The sequence below is a fragment of the Dermacentor albipictus genome, chromosome 1 (genome assembly GCF_038994185.2).
Source record: "Dermacentor albipictus isolate Rhodes 1998 colony chromosome 1, USDA_Dalb.pri_finalv2, whole genome shotgun sequence".
Lineage (NCBI taxonomy): Eukaryota > Metazoa > Arthropoda > Arachnida > Ixodida > Ixodidae > Dermacentor > Dermacentor albipictus.
In genome coordinates, this window is record NC_091821.1 from 216,425,136 (window position 1) to 216,444,020 (window position 18,885).

At 43.6% G+C, this 18,885-nt stretch overlaps 2 long non-coding RNA genes across 2 annotated transcripts in view; both read right to left on the reverse strand.

Moving 5' to 3' along the window:
• Positions 1-18,885, reverse strand: part of LOC139056380 (uncharacterized) — a 118,805-nt gene that overhangs the window by 89,225 nt on the left and 10,695 nt on the right. The gene's annotated exons all lie outside the window — the stretch shown is intronic.
• Positions 12,004-18,075, reverse strand: LOC139056377 (uncharacterized). Its single transcript, XR_011512322.1, has 5 exons — positions 16,868-18,075; positions 15,658-15,776; positions 14,470-14,553; positions 14,308-14,400; positions 12,004-12,158 (listed from the first exon to the last, which is right to left on the reverse strand). It is a non-coding gene; the product is annotated as an uncharacterized lncRNA (long non-coding RNA).

Sequence of the window (18,885 nt, forward strand, 5' to 3'; positions counted from 1 at the left end):
AGAGCACGCCGGTCGCTGCATCCTCTGGCTTCAAACTTCACTGCAATTTCGGTTGCGATTCTTCAAAGGTTTCTTTTCTGCTTTCTCATCTCCCGCTCCATTTTTAATGTCCTTAGGATCTCGCGCGTGCAAAGTGCCATTACCATACCTTTCACGGCCACGGGACATTTCAAGTGCGCCGTGTTCTTCATCTGTACCCTTTTAAAATTATAAACTTTATGCAATGACCATGCATTGGATTGAAAGGAGCCTGTCACTGCGACTCAGGCATCGCAGTGTGAGGAAAGATCCGGCGTTGTCACCTTTTGTCCTGCACTGGACGCGTGTTTTCCTGTTAGGTTGCCTGGTTTCACGCCTATTATCCTAGATGAATTCATTGCTGCAGTAGCTCTAGCTCTGTGTAGATTAAGTCGTGCAACTACGATAGCTGCTACTATTACTAATTCTTTATCTGTTTGCTACTCCTTCCTTAAGTCTAATGATTCGCCCGTGAATAAAGCTTTTTAGCTCGCTTGATAATATTCATTTATAATGTGTTAGTCTAATTTGGGTGCCTTACCACAAAGGTTTAGTTTTGAGCGAAACAGCCAATTCACTGGTAAACGGACCTCTTTGCGATCCAGTACAATTGGCAGCATACTTTCACTGTGGCTAGGTTCCAGGAACGTGTAGCACATATTTTCCGGTCCTGTAGTTTGCGCTTCTCCTTATTACCGGCACCAGATATTTCATTGGCCTAATAAGTTACACGTCACATCGAAAATTTAGATCTTTTCGCGAAATTATGCTGCCGGATACCTTCCCTAAACTTTCACTTACATATGTCCGGTCTAGTGTGCTTCCCTCTGTGCTCTTATTGAAATGAGGACGAAGCAATTCATCACTTCTGTCATTTCGCGCTTCACTTCCTTTAGAAAGAAAAAAAAAACCTTTATAATTGCTTCTAATTGTTGGCCTGAACTTGACACATCCTGTCTTCCATTCTTTCGGGGCCTTGACTGCGGGTTTTAGTACTGAAGATGCTTTCTCCACCATCCAGCATTTCTTTTTTTTTGAATACAGCCAATTGCTCTATTAAATATGTATCTATTCAGTACCCTTTTTTTTTTAGTAAATATGTATCTCTATTGAAGGGCACATTTTAAATGCACATCAAGGACTGCAGAAGAGTGTGAATTACTTTTTACGTCAAGCAACGCATGCGGCCACAGTCAAAGAAATCGCCATTTGGAAATGTTGCCGAGTCTACCGGGTTTGACGTGATGAGGAGGTAAATGCACCCGAATAGCGTGGCTGGCCGAGTGATTTCCAGCATTAGTCCTACAGTTTATCTACGCGACTTAGCCCATTCTTTTGTATGCGTCATAAAACCCTAATATCGAAGAAGTGCTTCATATGTCGATACCCACTTTCTAGCTGTCGACATACAGCATGCAACCTTGCTGACATTGTAAGGGGGTACATAAAAACTTTCATGACATCTCCCAATTATTCGACTCTCAAAGTGAAGCACCGTGACACCATAGACAATGCCAGGCAGCTGTTATACGTCGTGTCCCGCAGATAGAGCGGGTGGCCACCATTCCTAAAGGGCAAATCATGATAAGAGGCAAAGAACAACAAATTCCAACGGTGTAGCTATTATTCGTGCTCCCACGTGCCTGGCGAAGCCCGTTCAAGTCACTTGCGAGGACCCACGCAGGTTTTTGTTGTTCATTAACTGTGACAACATGGAAAGTTTGGCTTCTGAATGCGCCCGTTATCTCAAAAATCGTAGCTAACGCACACATATCTTAAAAATATCATGAAAGAGGAGCCATTTCTGGAAGAATACTTTTGAGCCTCTCGCAATCAAATCGACTTGTTATATGTAGGCACCAGTAAGTGTGACCAATGTACCGTTCTTTTTAGAGCGCATCTCTTAGACGTCCTTTCCTGCGGCGAGCGTCGGCGGTGCCGGCGGCGTAACCAAGCGAACGAGTACAACAGCGAAGGACAGAACAGCGAACGCGCAGGGCAGCGGAGAATGAAAGGCGGTGACAGTGAAGAGAGCGCGAGGAAGAAATTGAAGGAGGAGGGTGCAACGGAACCGTTAAGCGGAAAGCGGAGGAGGAGGGCGTGGCGAAACCGTGAGAAAGAAAGCGTAGTGCCACGCTACGCTTTTGACGCTACTACGCTACTGTGACGATCGCTACGAGATGGCGACAGAGTACCGTGCGTCGTCTGTTCACTTCATCTTTCTTCGGTCACTGCTTTTCACCGGCTGACAAATATTAAACGTTATCCCTCGACGCACGACGCGCCTGCATGTATCAGGTGTTTCTCGAATGTTATCGATAGCTCTATCCGTTGGCTGTTGTCCCCAGAGCTTCTTGTAATCTGATGACATGCGCGACGGGAATTGTGTAGTATTTGTATAACGGGTGTTCAATAGTAAGCTTTATGGCTTTCTTAAAATTAGGCACTGGTAAGTACGCGAAGACTACCTGTGTAAATAAGTTATGTGGCCAACTTGTTCGTGCGCAAGTTGGTGCTCGAGGCTTATTAAACATGTTGTTTTTGGCGCGATGTAGAAGAACGTAAAGCAGAAAAACACAGAAGAGGAAAACGGACGCGCCAACTACCAATTGTTTGTTAGCAGACAAATACAAATATGAAGAATACCGCGTCAGCTCAGTGCAGTGAATACGTGACATAGAAACACAGTAGCACGAAATCTACTTCTCGAACAAGCCCATTTACTCGGTTGTTTTCTTCGGGAACGCTTTTTCGAGAGGCAGATTGCGTGAAGCTGTGCTTCTACATCACGAATTAACTGCGATGCACGTGCGCGGAAGCCTTCTTCGTTTTTGTATGTCTGCTAATAAACAGTCGGTTATTCGCCCCCGACGCTCCCTCTGTCTCTGTTTTTACAGTTCACTTGCTTTAAGTTCTTCTACACAGCGCCATGAACAGCATGTTTAGTAAGTCGTAATATCGCTGTAGCTCGCAGTCAACATGCGCCCGAGTTTGTAGTGCTCGCAATAAAAAAAAAGATTTTCATTCAGAAAGTCTGGTTGAAATCGATGTGACGGGTTCACAAATGGAGTGTGCGGGGAGGCGATTTCTCCACATAAATTGACGTCTTAGTTGCGGAAATTTTGACCTCTGCCGTTCCACAGAAAGACCGCGGCGTTTGACTTCAGTGCGAAATGAAGCCAAGGAACGGGCCATAGCGCTTGGTCGAAGCTTGAAAGCATTGCATTGAAAACGTGCTTCAATTCCAAAATACTTCGCATTGAAGTCGCCGGCAGCGTAATCAGGAGTATACAATGGTACTCCGGAGAGACTGAAGCATCGCAACGACTTGGTAGCTAGCGCTGTGTTCGATTCCACTGAATTACGCAGCATCCACAAAAGCGGCTGCAGCTTTGGCTGTCATTTTGGAAGCGCAGGCCAAGCTTCAGCGTTCGCGCTCTCCACACCGTTCTTGCCCTTAGAGTTTGATTTAGCCACGCTCAACGTAGGCAGCAGAGGAGGAGGTGACGTTGGATGTGGCACATACACGTCGCAGAGGCAGTCTGATTCTTACTGGGTCATGGCTTCCTAACAGCAGCAGTGGTTTCCTGGTTACACGAATGGTCTCTCCCCATCTGTTTCAAGACTGCAGTTTCCTTCTTCATTTTGTTGCAGTCCTACGACGAAGCGGTTGTAAGTGCATGGTCAAGCATAAGGAAAAACTTGTCGAGTGCAGGTCATCCCTTGTGTACTGTTTGCCCATATCGTGTGGAAAAGTATACATCGGCCAAACGGGTCGGTGTGTAAACACAAGACGTTTGGAGCACAAAAGGTCACTGGGGGGAAACATTCGTTCCCACATTAAGGGGCACTGCTCACAACATGGGTGCTGGCCGCTTTACAATGACACTACAGTTTTATGACACCATAAGGATCAGCTGACCAATAAAATAATCAAGGCCTTCCACATTCACAAAAGGGGAGAGGGTTGTATCAGTCAGCCATCTGTACATCTAAGTCATGGTGAGGTTGCCTTTTTGGAAGTACACTAAAGGAAGAAAAATTGTGTAATAAAAATGTTAGTTAGGGGTGCAACAAGTACGATAGGATTGCACACCATGATAGATAGGTGCCGTATCTTTGAAGCCCGAGTATGCGTGGGCAAATGATCTTTAAAAAATGTCTTTAATCTTGACTTGATTTTCTTTGACGCCTGAGGGTGCACAGGTATATAAATATGAAGTGTGTGTTCTGAAATAAAATAGTTGTGAGTGCAGCGAGTGTCGTCTTGTGTGTCTTCACTGTGTCCGTGTCAGTGCGCTGCTTCACCAGTAAGGTATGATTATTAATCACCAACTAGCCCAACTTTCCACATTACTGAGGGGTACCGCCGCCTATTAACGGTGGCAGCTGAATCCAAGACTGCATCGATACTCGAATTGAGCTCTGTCACGTATTTTCTCGATTGTGATAATAAATCGCGGTGTCTTGTTGAAGCCAAACTTCTTGTGTTGGCCATCCCCTATGAAAATGGTCATTGCCTTTATGTTTCCTTTATGTTTCCTTCTTGTGCCTTATGTGACCTTTATGATTCCTTGTCCTTTGTGTGACCTCCGGGACGCCAACTTTGTGTGTACCACATGTTTACTCATCCTAACGTATACCTCGAGGAAGTGACCTTTATTATGCCTCTAGGATGTGTCCTTTATGTTTACGGCAGGATGTTAACTTGGTGTGTACTATGTGTTACCTGAGTGTACACTTGAGTGCACATGTAAGTGACATAGAGTGCACATAACAACTGTCTGTACGTATAATACAGGCAGATATATCTGTACTTTGTGACAGCCGTTGATACACTCTGCAGAGTCATTGTAAGTACTAAATCTTGACTTACATTTCCTTTGCCCCAAGAAAACAACCCTTATTATAATTATTGTAGTATGTGCCCTTTGTGTTTAGGGCGGGATGTTACCTAGATGTGCACTTCAGTGCACACGTAGGTAACATAGAGCATTAATCTATATATGGTGCATGCACTCTTTATGTGTTACCTACATGTGCGCTTGAGTGCACATGTAGGTAACATAGAGCATTAATCTATATATGGTGCATGCACTCTTTATATGTTACCTACATGTGCACTTGAGTGCACATGTAAGTAACAGAATGTGCGCAGTAAGCATCTTTTGCGAATAGTACAGTTAGAGCTATCTGTACTGTATGTTAGTCACTGGCAGATTCAAGGAAAAGGCACTGCTTGCACCCCTCGCACTATACATGCCGACCGGCACTAATTGTGGCTATATTGTGCGGAAAATCGAGCATGCCATGAAATAGGATGGTGTATATAATGATTTATGCCATGCATTCTCTTAATATATAAAGTATTTCTTACTTTTTCAACCTGCTATTCTCCAGTAGCAAGCCATATGGAGAAATCTGCAGTATTTAACCTAATATGCAAGAATTTCATGAAAGTTGTGCGCCAGCTAGGCTATCAAATATAGTTGAGTGTTTAAGACGGTTCTCATAGCAGGCGTCTTTCAGATGCTCCGCTTCGCCTCCAGTTTGGGAAATAATCTACTTAACTTATATATCTGGGTTACATACATACATATATATATATATATATATATATATATATATATATATATATATATATATATATATATATATATATATATATATATATATATATATATGATATATATATATATATATATATATATATATGATATATATATATATATATATATATATATGAGCACTATGTTACCTGTGTGGGCACTCTATGTTACCTGGCTGTGTACTCCCTCGAGCGCACATGCAGGTAAGATAGAGTGCGCTTATATATAGCGATTATCTTTTTACACATGCTACAGATAGATCGTCTACCTGAACGATGTATTAACTTTAACTACTGGCGTATCAAAGTAAAAAAAAAATGGGGGGGTGCACCTGCCTCCCCCTCCCTATCTATCTTGGCCGTATTGACCACCACGCGCCATCAATACTACATACGTACATCAAAGCCTCATGCAGCGAATAATCCCTCACGACAAATTACAATTGCGCGGCGGCTGGAGACGCGGTGGCACGACGCGCAGTGTTCGATGGCTTGCGCTACATGAACCGCAATAGAGGCGGACGCTTCCGCGGCCAATCTGCCGCTTTGCTAGTGAGCGTATGTGATTATACAACCATTTAAGTAGCTGTTCTCGTCGCTTTCGCGCTGACCACAAGTACGAGTAACTGCTGTGTCGATATTAGCACGCGTAGAAGGGCAGCGCGGTTCCCGTAAATGCTTGCTTGGGCGCACAACTGAATAATTTATCATTGTGAGTTGGCTGAGTATGAAAGTTGTGTGCGGGGTATGGTCGTATTTGATTACGCGAGCATGCAAGCAGTACGCCTGCATCACTTTTGGCCGAAGTTCCGCTGCCGCTGCAAGCCAGCCATCGCCACATTTTGTTGTCTTTATGCCTTACGCTACGGGAAATATGCTTCCACCTATTCAAGATAAGGCCTGACATTCTCAAAAACACGCCACTGGGCGCCATAAGAAGCGTGTATATGTGTGGCGATTCCGAATTTCTGATCGGTGGGTGTCACAGCTGTCGCGGCTGCCCGCACACCGTGCGCCATACCAAGCGACGGAGCTGCACATGATGCGCGCTGATTGGCTCGTATCCGCCGGCAAAAGTTCGTGCATAGTTCATCTAAAATCTCAGTATATACTTTAAAAAACAAGGCAGCGCACCAAGACACTTTAAATTCAATAATTTGTGTTTAAATACCAGCCTTCCTTCCAGCTACGATTATTTTAAGTCTCGAAGTGCTTTTTCAACATGTACGCCCTAAAAGGAAATGCAGATCTCGGAGGCTAAATTCACTTGTTAACCGCAGTGCGGCGCTGCCGCAGTGTAACGGTTGACGGTGAGCTGGGCCACGTTGTGTTGCTGTGCGTGGTGAGAGTGCTCGTTGCAGTTACACGGTAATTTAATCATATTTTCGAAGTGCCTGAACAAACTGTGATCCGTACCGTGTGCATTAACCATCAAGAAACCTCTGGACTCGTGTAACGCCATTAGTTCGCCTTATGTTTCCTGTGATACGCCAGTGTCTTATGTGTACTACAGCGCCTGTCCGAGCTGCCTTTGTTCTCGCCTGTACGCGTTCGCTCGTGGAATACCTGGTACTGTGGCTTCGAATTATGGTGCGTGGAAAAATTTGTTGAAAGTTGTGCTTTCGTGCGCGGGTGTTCATCGGTAATTCGACAGTGTTCGCGCCGGAGAGAGCGTCGTCGCGTGGTGCCTGCGAGACGAAGGAGCCGTTTGCCGACCACATTGAAGGTAAGCAGGTCTGACGCTTGCGCGCATTCTCGCAGCTTCTGGTTCATGTAGTAAGCTTTGTGGAACGACAACAGAACACGTTCTGAGCGTATGTTGACCATGTTGCTCTGCACATTTAGCACAGCGTTTCACGAGGGGAGTTTCCGTGAAATGTATTATTTCTTACCGCTTACTTGCTTTATGGAGTGATGTGCTACCACCGCTGATCGTTGGGACTTAGTGCGCAAATATTACGTAAACGCTGAAAGTTACTGTTTTCTCGGTAGTTTCCCGGCAAGAAATTTTTCCGTAGATATGAATTTCCGCAAGTTACGTGTGTAATGCATGTCGATGTGTCACGGGCATCGCGAGTTGGCACGCGACTGCGATGTTTGACACTTGAACAGATATTAGCTTGTGTGAAGATTACTTTATTGATAGTGTTCAGTTTGAAGTCCAGCTTCGCGAGAACTTGTCTGCATTGTTTGCGTTCGACGTGCTCGCGTATTTGTCTTTTATATTGTAGGGCAAATATAGACCGACATAACAACAGCGAAATTTCTTTTTAATCGAGGCATGTAAATCAGACGCTCGTTTTCATTAATATTTTCATCCGAAGAACAGGATGTCAGTGCCTGCGATTGTTAAAGACAGTGGCTTGTAGCACTGCCTAATAAGGGATGCGATTTTCTTGCGATGCTTTCCGCTCGATGTTTGCCACTCTTATAACCCACCTTCCATGGCTGGCTGTTCTAGTTAATAACGATAGCCGAATGTCGGTCAGATCACTGAGCAAAAGGATTAGCATCGGAAAAGGGATCGCTACAAAATCGCGGCCTAGGTTTTAGACCCTTCGTAATGGATTGTTCGTTTGATTTACTAGATATTTAAGTTTTGGTGATAATTTCCCAGGTAGTCTGATGTTTGCTGCTGGTTTTATTCCCGCCTGAATTTTACCATATAACAGTGTAACCACTTGAGATATAACTACGAGACATCTGTACAAGCAGGCACACAAAGATTTGTTGGCCAGTTGCCTACTCCTAAATGTCATGTACTACTTAGCAGCTGCTGCAGAAATGTTTAAAAGAATTTGTGAGCAGTTTAATACCTGAGTGGACTGGCAGCTCAGTCTGTTTCAAACAATTAGTTAAAAGCTTCTGTGTTGCCCTGATGTTTTTATGAGCTGTTTTTGACTGCTCCACGTTTCTTAGCTGTGTGCATACAGGCCAGGCTGTTCTTGCTTATATGAATATTTTTGAATGAGTGAAAAATATTGGCTTTTGTTTTGTTTTTCAGGTCCCAAGCACCACATTCCAGAGGTCTGCTGTGAGCAGACGTGGCAAATTGCTGTAACGTCCAGATAGTCCAATAAACTGTTCGTAGTTTCAGACAAAACTTTGCAAAGTATAGTCAAAACTTTCTTTTAAAAGTGCGAGCACTGATCCAACATGATCTTTCTATCCAAACATTACATTTTATATTAGTAACAAAGACATAACTAGAACAGCAGCACTGCAGTGAGGAACGTACACATGGCACTCCAAGTGTTATACTCAAATAATCTATGAAGTCTAATTACTTTGCAATTTTAGAACAAATTGGCATGAATTTCTGTGCCATAGCAGAATTCCAATCCGTGCGCTGCATCATGTAGGGAACAGTAACCTTACAATGAAAACCAATGCAAGACGTTTTAACTCAGGAAATGTTTATAAAAATAAAATGTGCACACGGAACTCTTCATCTATGCATGTCTACGTAAAATACAGGATTTCATCACTGCGGCCACATAAAGGATGCGCAAAGGTAGGACACACGAAGGAAACATAAAAGCAGTGGCCAAATTTCAACATGGAGGAAACAAAGTACGGTAACATAAGGGATACATAAAGGGAGGACACATGAAGGAAACGTAAAAGCAGTGGCCAAATTTCAACATGGAGGAAACAAAGTACGGTAACATAAGGGATACATAAAGGGAGGACACACGAAGGAAACATAAAAGCAGTGGCCAAATTTCAACATGGAGGAAACAAAGGACATTTCCTCGTGTGAACTGCGGGAAACATACAGTAAACATAAAGGGCATAACCATTTTCATAAGGGTTGCAAGCACTTTGGGATGTAGGCTTAAAAGAAAGAGACGATCACGCAGTCAAAGTCGTCGACTTCGGCTTGCGAATGCGCGATACCGGTGCGTTACCGTGATGTTTTCACTGAAGTCGAGGTCAGTGGCATTGAATATTCCTGTACAGTGCGAAGAAAGTGCAAGCACGTCTCCGGTACGCTGATATACTGCTACCGGTATGAAATACTTTATTTCGCCAGTTTGCCTGACACAGTAGGCAGCCAACTAATACAACTCACCGCGGTGACTCGCATGCTTTTCAGCACAGACATCTGAACGAGTACTACATTAGATTCGGTCGCAATTTAGTGAAAGCGAGTGTTTGTGGATAGTCAACTTAAGTGTCTCGCTACGAAGTGCAGGCGTACACTCTTAGCACGGTAACCTTTACTAAAGGGGTACATTCTCACAGATTTGTGCACCTTTAACTTATAAGTTACAAATCAACCTTTACAAATTTAACTTCTATTAAAGGTAAGAAAGCGTGCACCTCAACTAGAGGTTACAACACTTTAACCTCTAGTATAGGCATACAGTATTGAGTGTCTTTGCCTAAATATAAAGGTTACTTTTACAATATACCGGTTGAACGATTAAAATGTTCACACAAAGCGGCTTGCAGGAGGTGCCAGATGGACACCGTGCTGCGCATGCTCCGTATATAGAGCCGGTGTCGCCTAGCAACGGGGACGCGGCTCTTCTTTCTGCGGTATGTTTCATAAAAGCCCGTTGCTCTGCGCATGCTCCGCCAAGGCAGTTGTCGCCTAGCAACAAAGGTGCGTCTCTTCCTTCTTTCGCGCTTCTTTCTGCTTGCGCCTCTTCTTTCTTGCGCGCTTCTTTCCGCGGCCGGATTAAGCAGTCTACAACCGGGCGCGGAGAAATGTGAGCCTTCGCGGAGGAAGCCCCTCGGCCAGTCCTTTCCGGACGCTGCCTTTACATGCGCTTGCGCTTCGAAATAGTTCACGTGTCCACCTCGTGCGGTTTTCGGAACAAAGGGTGTCGCTGTGTCTCTCTGAACCTAAGTAAGAAAAAAGAAAAAAAAAAGAAACATTGCGTTTTGCAGGCAACTTAGACCTTACGCATACCGCAACATCTCTTGTTTGGCCTAAAAAATATTAAGACAAAATGCAGCCTACTACCCCAAAAAGTACAACAAAGGTGACCGCGGGAGCCAGAGAAATTTCTTTACTTTTGAATAGTATATTGTAAGTGACAGACTCATTTTTTTGGGCTACAGTTCTGTAGCTGCTAATCAATAAATGAGGCAAATTTTCGCTTTGCCAACGACAAGTGTTCAGACTTTTGGCTCACGCTGTTGCGGTTTTTATCCTCCTGCACATGCGTTTGTGTTTACTCGGTGGATTGTTCCTAAGGTATCATCTAGCACGCGAAAATGAAAAAAAAATGAATTTCAGCTCACTGATTCTACTTTTTAATTTTTGCATGCTGAATGATACCCTTGGTACAATCCACACAGTAAACGCAAATGCATGCGCAGGAGAAAAACACAGCACGGGTAAAGGGCCTGAACACTTGCCGTTATTCATAAGCAAAGCAAAAATTTGCTTCATTTATTGCTAATAGCTACACAATTGTACCCAAAAACAGTATGCGTCTGTCACTTGCTATGCCATTCGTAAGTGGAGATATGTACTCCCGCACTCCTCCTTGTTGTGCTTTGTGATAGCTAGATAATTTTTTGACTAGATATCATTGCAGTCGAAGAGATGTTACGGCTTGCGTAAGTTGCCAGCAAAACGCAGTTTTTTCTTTTCTTTTTTTTTGCTTAAGCTGAGAGAGACACAGAGACACCCTTTCCTGTGGAAACTACACGAGGTGGATAGGTGAACTATTTCGAAGCGCAACCACGTGTAAAGACAATGTCCAAAAAGGACTGGCCGAGTGGCGTCCTCCGCGAGGGCTCACGTTTCTCCGGGCATGGTTGTCGGCTGCTTAATCCGACCGCGAAAAGAAGCGCGCAAGAAAGAAGAGGCGCAAGCAGAGAGAACCGCAAAAGAAGGAAATGACGCACCTCTGTTGTTTGGCGGCAGCCGACTCGGTGCACCATGCGGAGATTTGGCCTTTCTGGAACAAAACCCAAGGTGGCGCCTCCCCGTTGCTAGGCCGCACCGGGCTCGTCGGACCATGTAAAAAAAAAAAAAAAAGAGCGGGGACCACATGAAATTCTCTGAAAAAAAAAAGGAACGCTCAACTGAATGTGGTGTCAAAAGTTTACTTTCATTTAAATCACTTAAATCGTTATATTTCAGCCAACGAAGGGCTACCATGATACTACTATACTGTATCCCTTGGGATTTCTGACGAAATGAAACTCCCCGTGCGGCACCTTTTGAGCAAATATGTAACGGTAATGTTCTCAAAAATACAGTTCAAAACACAATTTGAACGCCTGAGGAGGAGGCGCCGTTAGCTTGTATAAATAATCTGAGTATAAATTGACAGTTCCACAGGCAGTATAAGGTTAACTTCAGAATGCAACATCTTTATTTGAAAATACAACATAGAATAGACCAGAAGTACAGCAGGCCTTGCTGGCACATGACTAGATCTGAAAATTCAACAGAATACTATCACTTGCATCATAACACAGGAATTTTTAAAATCATATCACCGTGTTTCAGCCATGCATGTCGTCAATAACTTCGTGCTAACTGTCCATGTAAAAACTTGTACTGCTGTCAGGAAGCAAGAAAACAAGGCAAATATTAGTACATGAGATTGAAGGAACAAAAACTGGACACTTGTGTTCAGATCCACATTGGACACTACATAAAAAAAGCTTTACACATCAATGTGCAGCATTAGAGCAGGTCAATAAAGACGTTGCCAATGCAATGTAGCCGATGCAAAGAATATACAAAGTATTGGCTATAGGTGAACCTAAAAAAGAAGGCTGGACCACAAGGCCATGCATGCATGCAGCCCATCTATACCTGAGCAATGTTTCCTTAGTGTTAGCATTGACCACCACTGGCATCAAAAGACAACTTGTTGCTCTTACAAACATCAGACAAAGCTTAACCAGGAGATGTGCGAAGTGCTGGCTTGTGGGCCAAATGACAAAAGGCTGGAAGTGGTGATGCTTACAGCATAGTGAACTCTCAGTTTAGATCCTTTTGACAATGCAAACGTGAACATTTTCTATTAAAATTACTACATGACACATTTTACTGTCTAGCTAACAATGTCAAGGATGGGATTCAAACTTCTTGAATGCACTACCTATTTAAAATAAATATTGAAAAAGGTCATTTGGGCACTGCTATGCAGAGTACTGCACAATTACTCTATCATCTAGAGGCTAGCAGTTAGAATAACTCAGTGACAAAGAAAGGCCGCCATAATTCACATTGCACGAATTTAAGAATTTTGAGCAGCTAAATAAAATACTTGTGCACAATACTAAATGCCACTTGCATGAATGGATGTATTACCTCAGTAATTTTCAATAAAACAGTTATAGAAAGGCATGCAACTGTAATGCACAAAATGATGCATCTGTTCACCACCTCCTGGCAACAAGTGAACATTAATGCAAGGTGAAAATTGTTAACTAGACTTTGAATCAAATCACATTCTTTTTCTTCAGAAGAGCAAAGAAACACTTCAATCTGTTATTTATGAGCCCTCTAGGCACAACATTGCTGGGAAGCACAAGTTTCTGCATCAGCGCCAGGAATGGTGCAAATGCATATGGATAATCGAGGTTCTTGATGTAGTAGGTGAAAATACAATAAATTACAGCTAGCTCCAGGCTGCCGTTCGAGACCCAAATTATTTCTTGCCTGCTGCCAGCATAAACACACGTTTGCTCGCTGCATGTGTAGACGTGGGGAGCTGCAATCTGGATATCACCACTGGGCAGTGGAGCCTACAAGGACACTTAGAGCCTATAAACATTCGCCTATCAAACATTAAATATGCACAGCATAATGTGAACTGACGAAGTAAAATTTATCAAAAACGTGCAGTACTGCAGATGCAGAGCACAACTCAACCCGAAAGAGCCCAACCATTCTACATCAAGGAAAATTAGAACTGGCTCACCTTTAGCTCTCATTAAAGCATGCAGGAAAAAGCAATGAAATGTTATTTTACCGAAAGTAATCAGTATAATACCAATTTTCGTTTGTTTGCTCAACTATATACAACTGAAATCTCACTAAAGGATACTACTGTTTAGCGCGTAATTATGCCCTGTTCCCACAAGATACGCATTAACGAGATTTCACCAGGTAAATTGGTGCAGCATCGCACACTTCATGAGCTGGCTGTGTGCACGTTCCGTCCGGCAGGATGTCTCTTACGGTTTTTGCTTACCTCACCTTTATTAACTTTGAAATGCAATAAATCACATTTAAATTAAATTGTTAAATATAAATTAACAATTTCGTTCTAATTTCATTAATTTGCTCCTTCTCTACATTCTGTGCCTTCATGTGTTAATTATCGTGCAGTCTAGCTAAACGGAAGTAGTGAATAAAAAATAGCACCAAAATACTACCATACCTCAATTTAAGCGCATATAAAGTATGAGCAATGCCTCCATCCTTAGTATTATTTCAGGGGAAGAAAATCTAAGGCGACAACATTAAATCGTGTAATGATGCTCCGCTCGACTCGCACCACTGACCAATACAAATGATAATGCTACAATATAAGTACTGAACAGGAACACAGATGTGAGTAAAAGTAATCACAAGGTGAATGCAGAGAGCTTTCTGGACGATATGTGAAAAGTTTACAAATGAGTCTAATATTTAGTATCGTTACATTTGAGATGTTTTCCTTATGAACTAGTAAATTATATTTCACATCACATACCTTGGCCGCATTCAGTATCGCGGATCTCTTTGTCCATGGCAACCACTGGGCTGTCAAGTGGGGGCTCTTGCACATGGGACTACGGTGCGGAGTCTGGAACAAAAAAGTGAAAACAAAGCACCCAATAAAACCAATTCTTTCCTGTATGCGCTATGCATTTACCTTTAGAGCAGCCAGGTTGTGATTCTTGCACAGGCATTCAGGCCGATTCATTTTCTATGGAGGCACCAACTGGGACAGTCCTCTCTAAAGCAAAAAAAAGAAAAAGAATATATATAGATCCCACGCACTGTGGGAATCGATGCAAGCAAAGCTTTCTGTGCTGTTTGCGTTCAGTGGCAATATTTGGCGGTGATGTTGACGGCCTACGACAGTCGTGATGCGATGTTAAATGTTACCTTACGTGCACCACTTGTGTTTGCCTACGTAGTACACCAAACAGCGAGGCGTGTTTGCTCGAGGCATTGTTGTGCGCCATTGTTCGTATGCTGCAAGCAATTTAGCACTGCCATTCTTCACACGGGCGCATGGTATCGTGGCTGAAATGTTTATTTGCTCGACAGCCGCTTGCGTGTTGTCGTCTTGACGCTGCGGTACTGTGTGCAGCTTTGCGTCTGCACGCCTGCATCAGTTGTCATCATGTACAAACTTGCAGGGTGTTTATTTTTCAGAAATAGCAGAAACGTGCCGTTTCATTCTTAAACTAACATTTTTACAGTTTCTCCGCAACTGTTGCCATGTCTAGTAGCGACTCTTCTTTTATTTAGGCGACCCCAAATGAAGCATGCTTTTTGGTGGCGTCTTTCCATTCTTCCACATCATACTATGTATGCAAGGCGCCACGAGCGAATATCAACTATTATTCATCCGTTTGGTCAGGGCGTTGGCTTTACAAATTCTCTGTATTATCTTTCCATTGACTATCTCCCCTCTGGAAATTTGCACGTGAGTACAAAAGCGCTGCAGCTTCTACAATGCTTATACCGCAGGCTAACGCGTAATTACAGCGCTCCAGAGGTAATTGTGTCGATGGCCGAGGAGTTTCAGAGGACATTGTGACGACTAAAGAACTCCAGAGGGCATTGTGGCGACGCCCGCGCAGTTCTTGCTGGAAAGGGCTCACAGACGTCACTCCCGCGTTTCTACTATGTACAAGTACAATGTAATTTCTCGTACACTGCGTACATTATGTACATTACGTACTCAACCACTCCCCGACGCCGCGTGCAGGTCAGCGACAGCAGCAGCAGTGGAAAAGCCGAAGGAAGAGGCAAAAAAAGCTTCGCTTTAAAATATTTGATACACTAGGCAATCAAAAAAGCTTTGGCCAACATTCCACATTATTCTAACCATATTGCACTGAGGAGACTAGATGTGCAAGCTTCCACAGTTTCATGTGACACTGAGGCCTCGAACAGCGGTGCCTGGCACATTGCATTGCACCTTTGCCTCGGCTGCATTTTTCGTTTCTGAAATTATAGACGCAACGAAACGACATCATTAGTGTTCACAAAGTAATGCAGAGCGCATTGCAGAGCTGTAGGCAAAAAAAAAAAAAAGACGCGTACATAAGCAAAATTCGTGCGAAAGCTATACAACATTTATTCTCTGAAACAACGCTGTATATAATTATACATCATTGTGCGAAATTGGAATGCAAGTTGTAAGAGAAGGGGTGACGTTGCGGTAAAAAGAGAATTGTGTATTCTTCGCAGTTAGTCAATGCTAACCACCGATTCTTATGTTAAATTACTGGCCCGTTTGACTAAAATAAAATAAAAAAACACGCATTTTTACCCAAAAAGCGAAGCACTAATAGCGATAGCAAAGCATTAGACCACTACTCAAACTAAGGTACGTAGTTTTACCTGCCGTAACAGTAATCATTAGCTTACTAATCACCATGGTGTCACGCGAGCACAGGCATTAATGAACATATCTCATTTGACGACCGCGAACAATCGCTATCAAGTTGACTTGAAGAACGCAGAGGGGAGCGAACGTTTGTTTTGTTGCTCCCTTAAACGCGTCTCCGAACTTTTGAGATTACGCGACCTCCAGCACTACTCGCACCGAAAGAAAGCAGAAATGCAACCACGAACCGCCTCGGCTTGCCCGACCTCTGCACACACCGCAGATTACCTCCAGGCCAGGGCGCGGGCAGTCACGCACCACCACAGCATGGCTAACGGAGGGTGCACGAGGCGAGTTGTGCAATACTGAACGATTTCTGTCAAGTACATCAGCCCAAAGCACGGCGTCAGTACAAGAAACGTATTGTTCAGGTCATTTAGTTGCCCTGACACAACTCATCCCGCCGACAAGCTCAATATTTTAGAAAGGTCTAATCCAATATTTGCACAAAATGACAACATGACAACATCGAATTTAGCTCAATGTAAATCGAAGAGCATAAAGAAGCAAACATATCAACAATAACCTTTTTCAGAAACACTTACGCGAAGCGAGAGCATGCATCATGTCAAATGTTGAATTGCGAACTATAAAGACTTCACGTACTATCCACCCAAAAATAATTTAAAGCAAAAGTTCTGCTTACCGAGATCACATATTTTTCCGTGTGCATTTGGGACGTGGTCACAATAGTCACACCTCACCAGGTTGTCACTTTCCGACAGGCGCAGAATGGTGTATCGCTTGCACTCACAACCCGGCTCGTTGCAGCGACCGCGCAACACACCGAAAGGGTCTCTGCTGCACAAAGGCATGAGGGTGCAGCGGATGGCGCAAGTTCCCAGTAGAAGCGGTAATAACTACTGCAGGCTACAAGTGGTGGCAGCACACAATGGTGATCGGATGGTATCCAAACAAGTCAAATATAATGGCCGTCTCAGAACGACAACAACGACAGGACGACAGCGCGCTAACCACTCCCGCCGGCTCCGAGCCTCCCGCTCCCGCTTAAAATCTTCCCAGCGTGCAACTCGAGCTATCTCGATTGGGCCGAGGAGGAGAGATGATAGCACCGTGGATGGCCGCGCTCCGGTGTGGCTGATGCCTGCTCGCTGCCGCCATGTTAGAAAAAGGCACTTAGAGGCACAAGCAAAAATGAAAAAAAAAATGAAAACAAGCAATGAATTACAGAAATAAATGTCAGAGGTGCCAGTGATGTTACTGGTGTGATGGTGGAAGCATTTCGTGTTTGGACAGTGGTAAAGATTTCATTTCTCAGTTGGCGGCTTCACACATTTAACGCTCTTTTCATCTGTCTATGTCTCCTAAAAAAGACAACGGAGCGGACGGCGCTCGCTTGTATGTGAGTGTAGCGGCATCCTGTTCATTTCACTGAACGTTTGGCGCGTTTCGTGTCTGCTGTAACTTAAATTTGCGGTCGTTGTAATGCCAATCTTCGGCACAGCTTATAATGCCCAAAGAAAGTTGGCAGTGGAATCAGTTGCTACAAGTTTTTAAAACATCCTAAGTGCAATGCAGAATGGTTCGCCGACATGTAGGTTGTTTATTTCAAAGCAGTTACGCCGGTCGCGTAGCGCGTACCGCATCCCCAGCTCCCTCGCCGCGCGTTTATACTTCAGTACGCACGCTGCCTAGCTGGTACCGCGTGTCGGCATGGTTTTCTTAGGCACGCGCTTCTTGCACACTAACTATTAACCTCATCTTGAGCGCTTATGGTTGAATTAAGCATGGGAAATTTTTGGTTGACAGCATCAAGGCAGTGCAGGGAATGAAACGAACCCGGTTAAAGGCAGAAAATGTATGCAGACAACTGAAAGGTTCTGAGCAGGGACATTTTAGTAGACAAGTTGAATTATATTTATATGTGATAGAACCATTCAATGTTTTCAACAACCTTTTACTGAAAGACCCAACGCGTTCGTGTGCTTTTCTTCTGCTGTTCTTCCTCGCCTTGTACATGAATTTTGTTAAAACATATTCATTTTTTCTAAAGAAACTCGCCCGCTATTGTTTCTCGTGTTGAAATACCGATGTTCCATGCCTGTCTCATGGTGGCTAGAATGCGTGCGAGAGCAGGGGGCTTCCGTCACGTTCGACCACTGGGTTTCGGCAGGCAGTGCACGCCACATCATTCGATGACACAGTCTTCGTTGCTGATATTTCAAATAAGGCTGTGTGCCAAGTATGGACGGTCGTCAAAAAACAGCGCGCAGATGAACTTGCAAGTGCGATCATGCTTGATTTATTTTTTGGTTTTAAATCGTGAAAAATGTAACTGCTTGGCTGACAGAAATTAAGACCGAATACAGCCCGAACTGCCGAAGTCCTACGTTTGTAATAACCAGATCATAAATGCAGAGCACGAACACATTAGGATACATTTATCAGCAAACGTCCAATCCATGATGTAGGTCTCCTCACTGATGCGCTGCAGTGTTCTTTAGAGGTTAAAATCTAAAGGTTACAAGGCGCTTTGCGCTGAATTAACCTTTAAATCCGTCAATTTTGACTCTTGTAACCTATAGATATATATATACGTAACAACATTTAATTAAAACATCAACATATTTCGCATGTAACCTTTATTTTATAAGTTACTCGTGATTACAGGTTACCATAAAAGGTACCGTGCTAAGAGTGTAT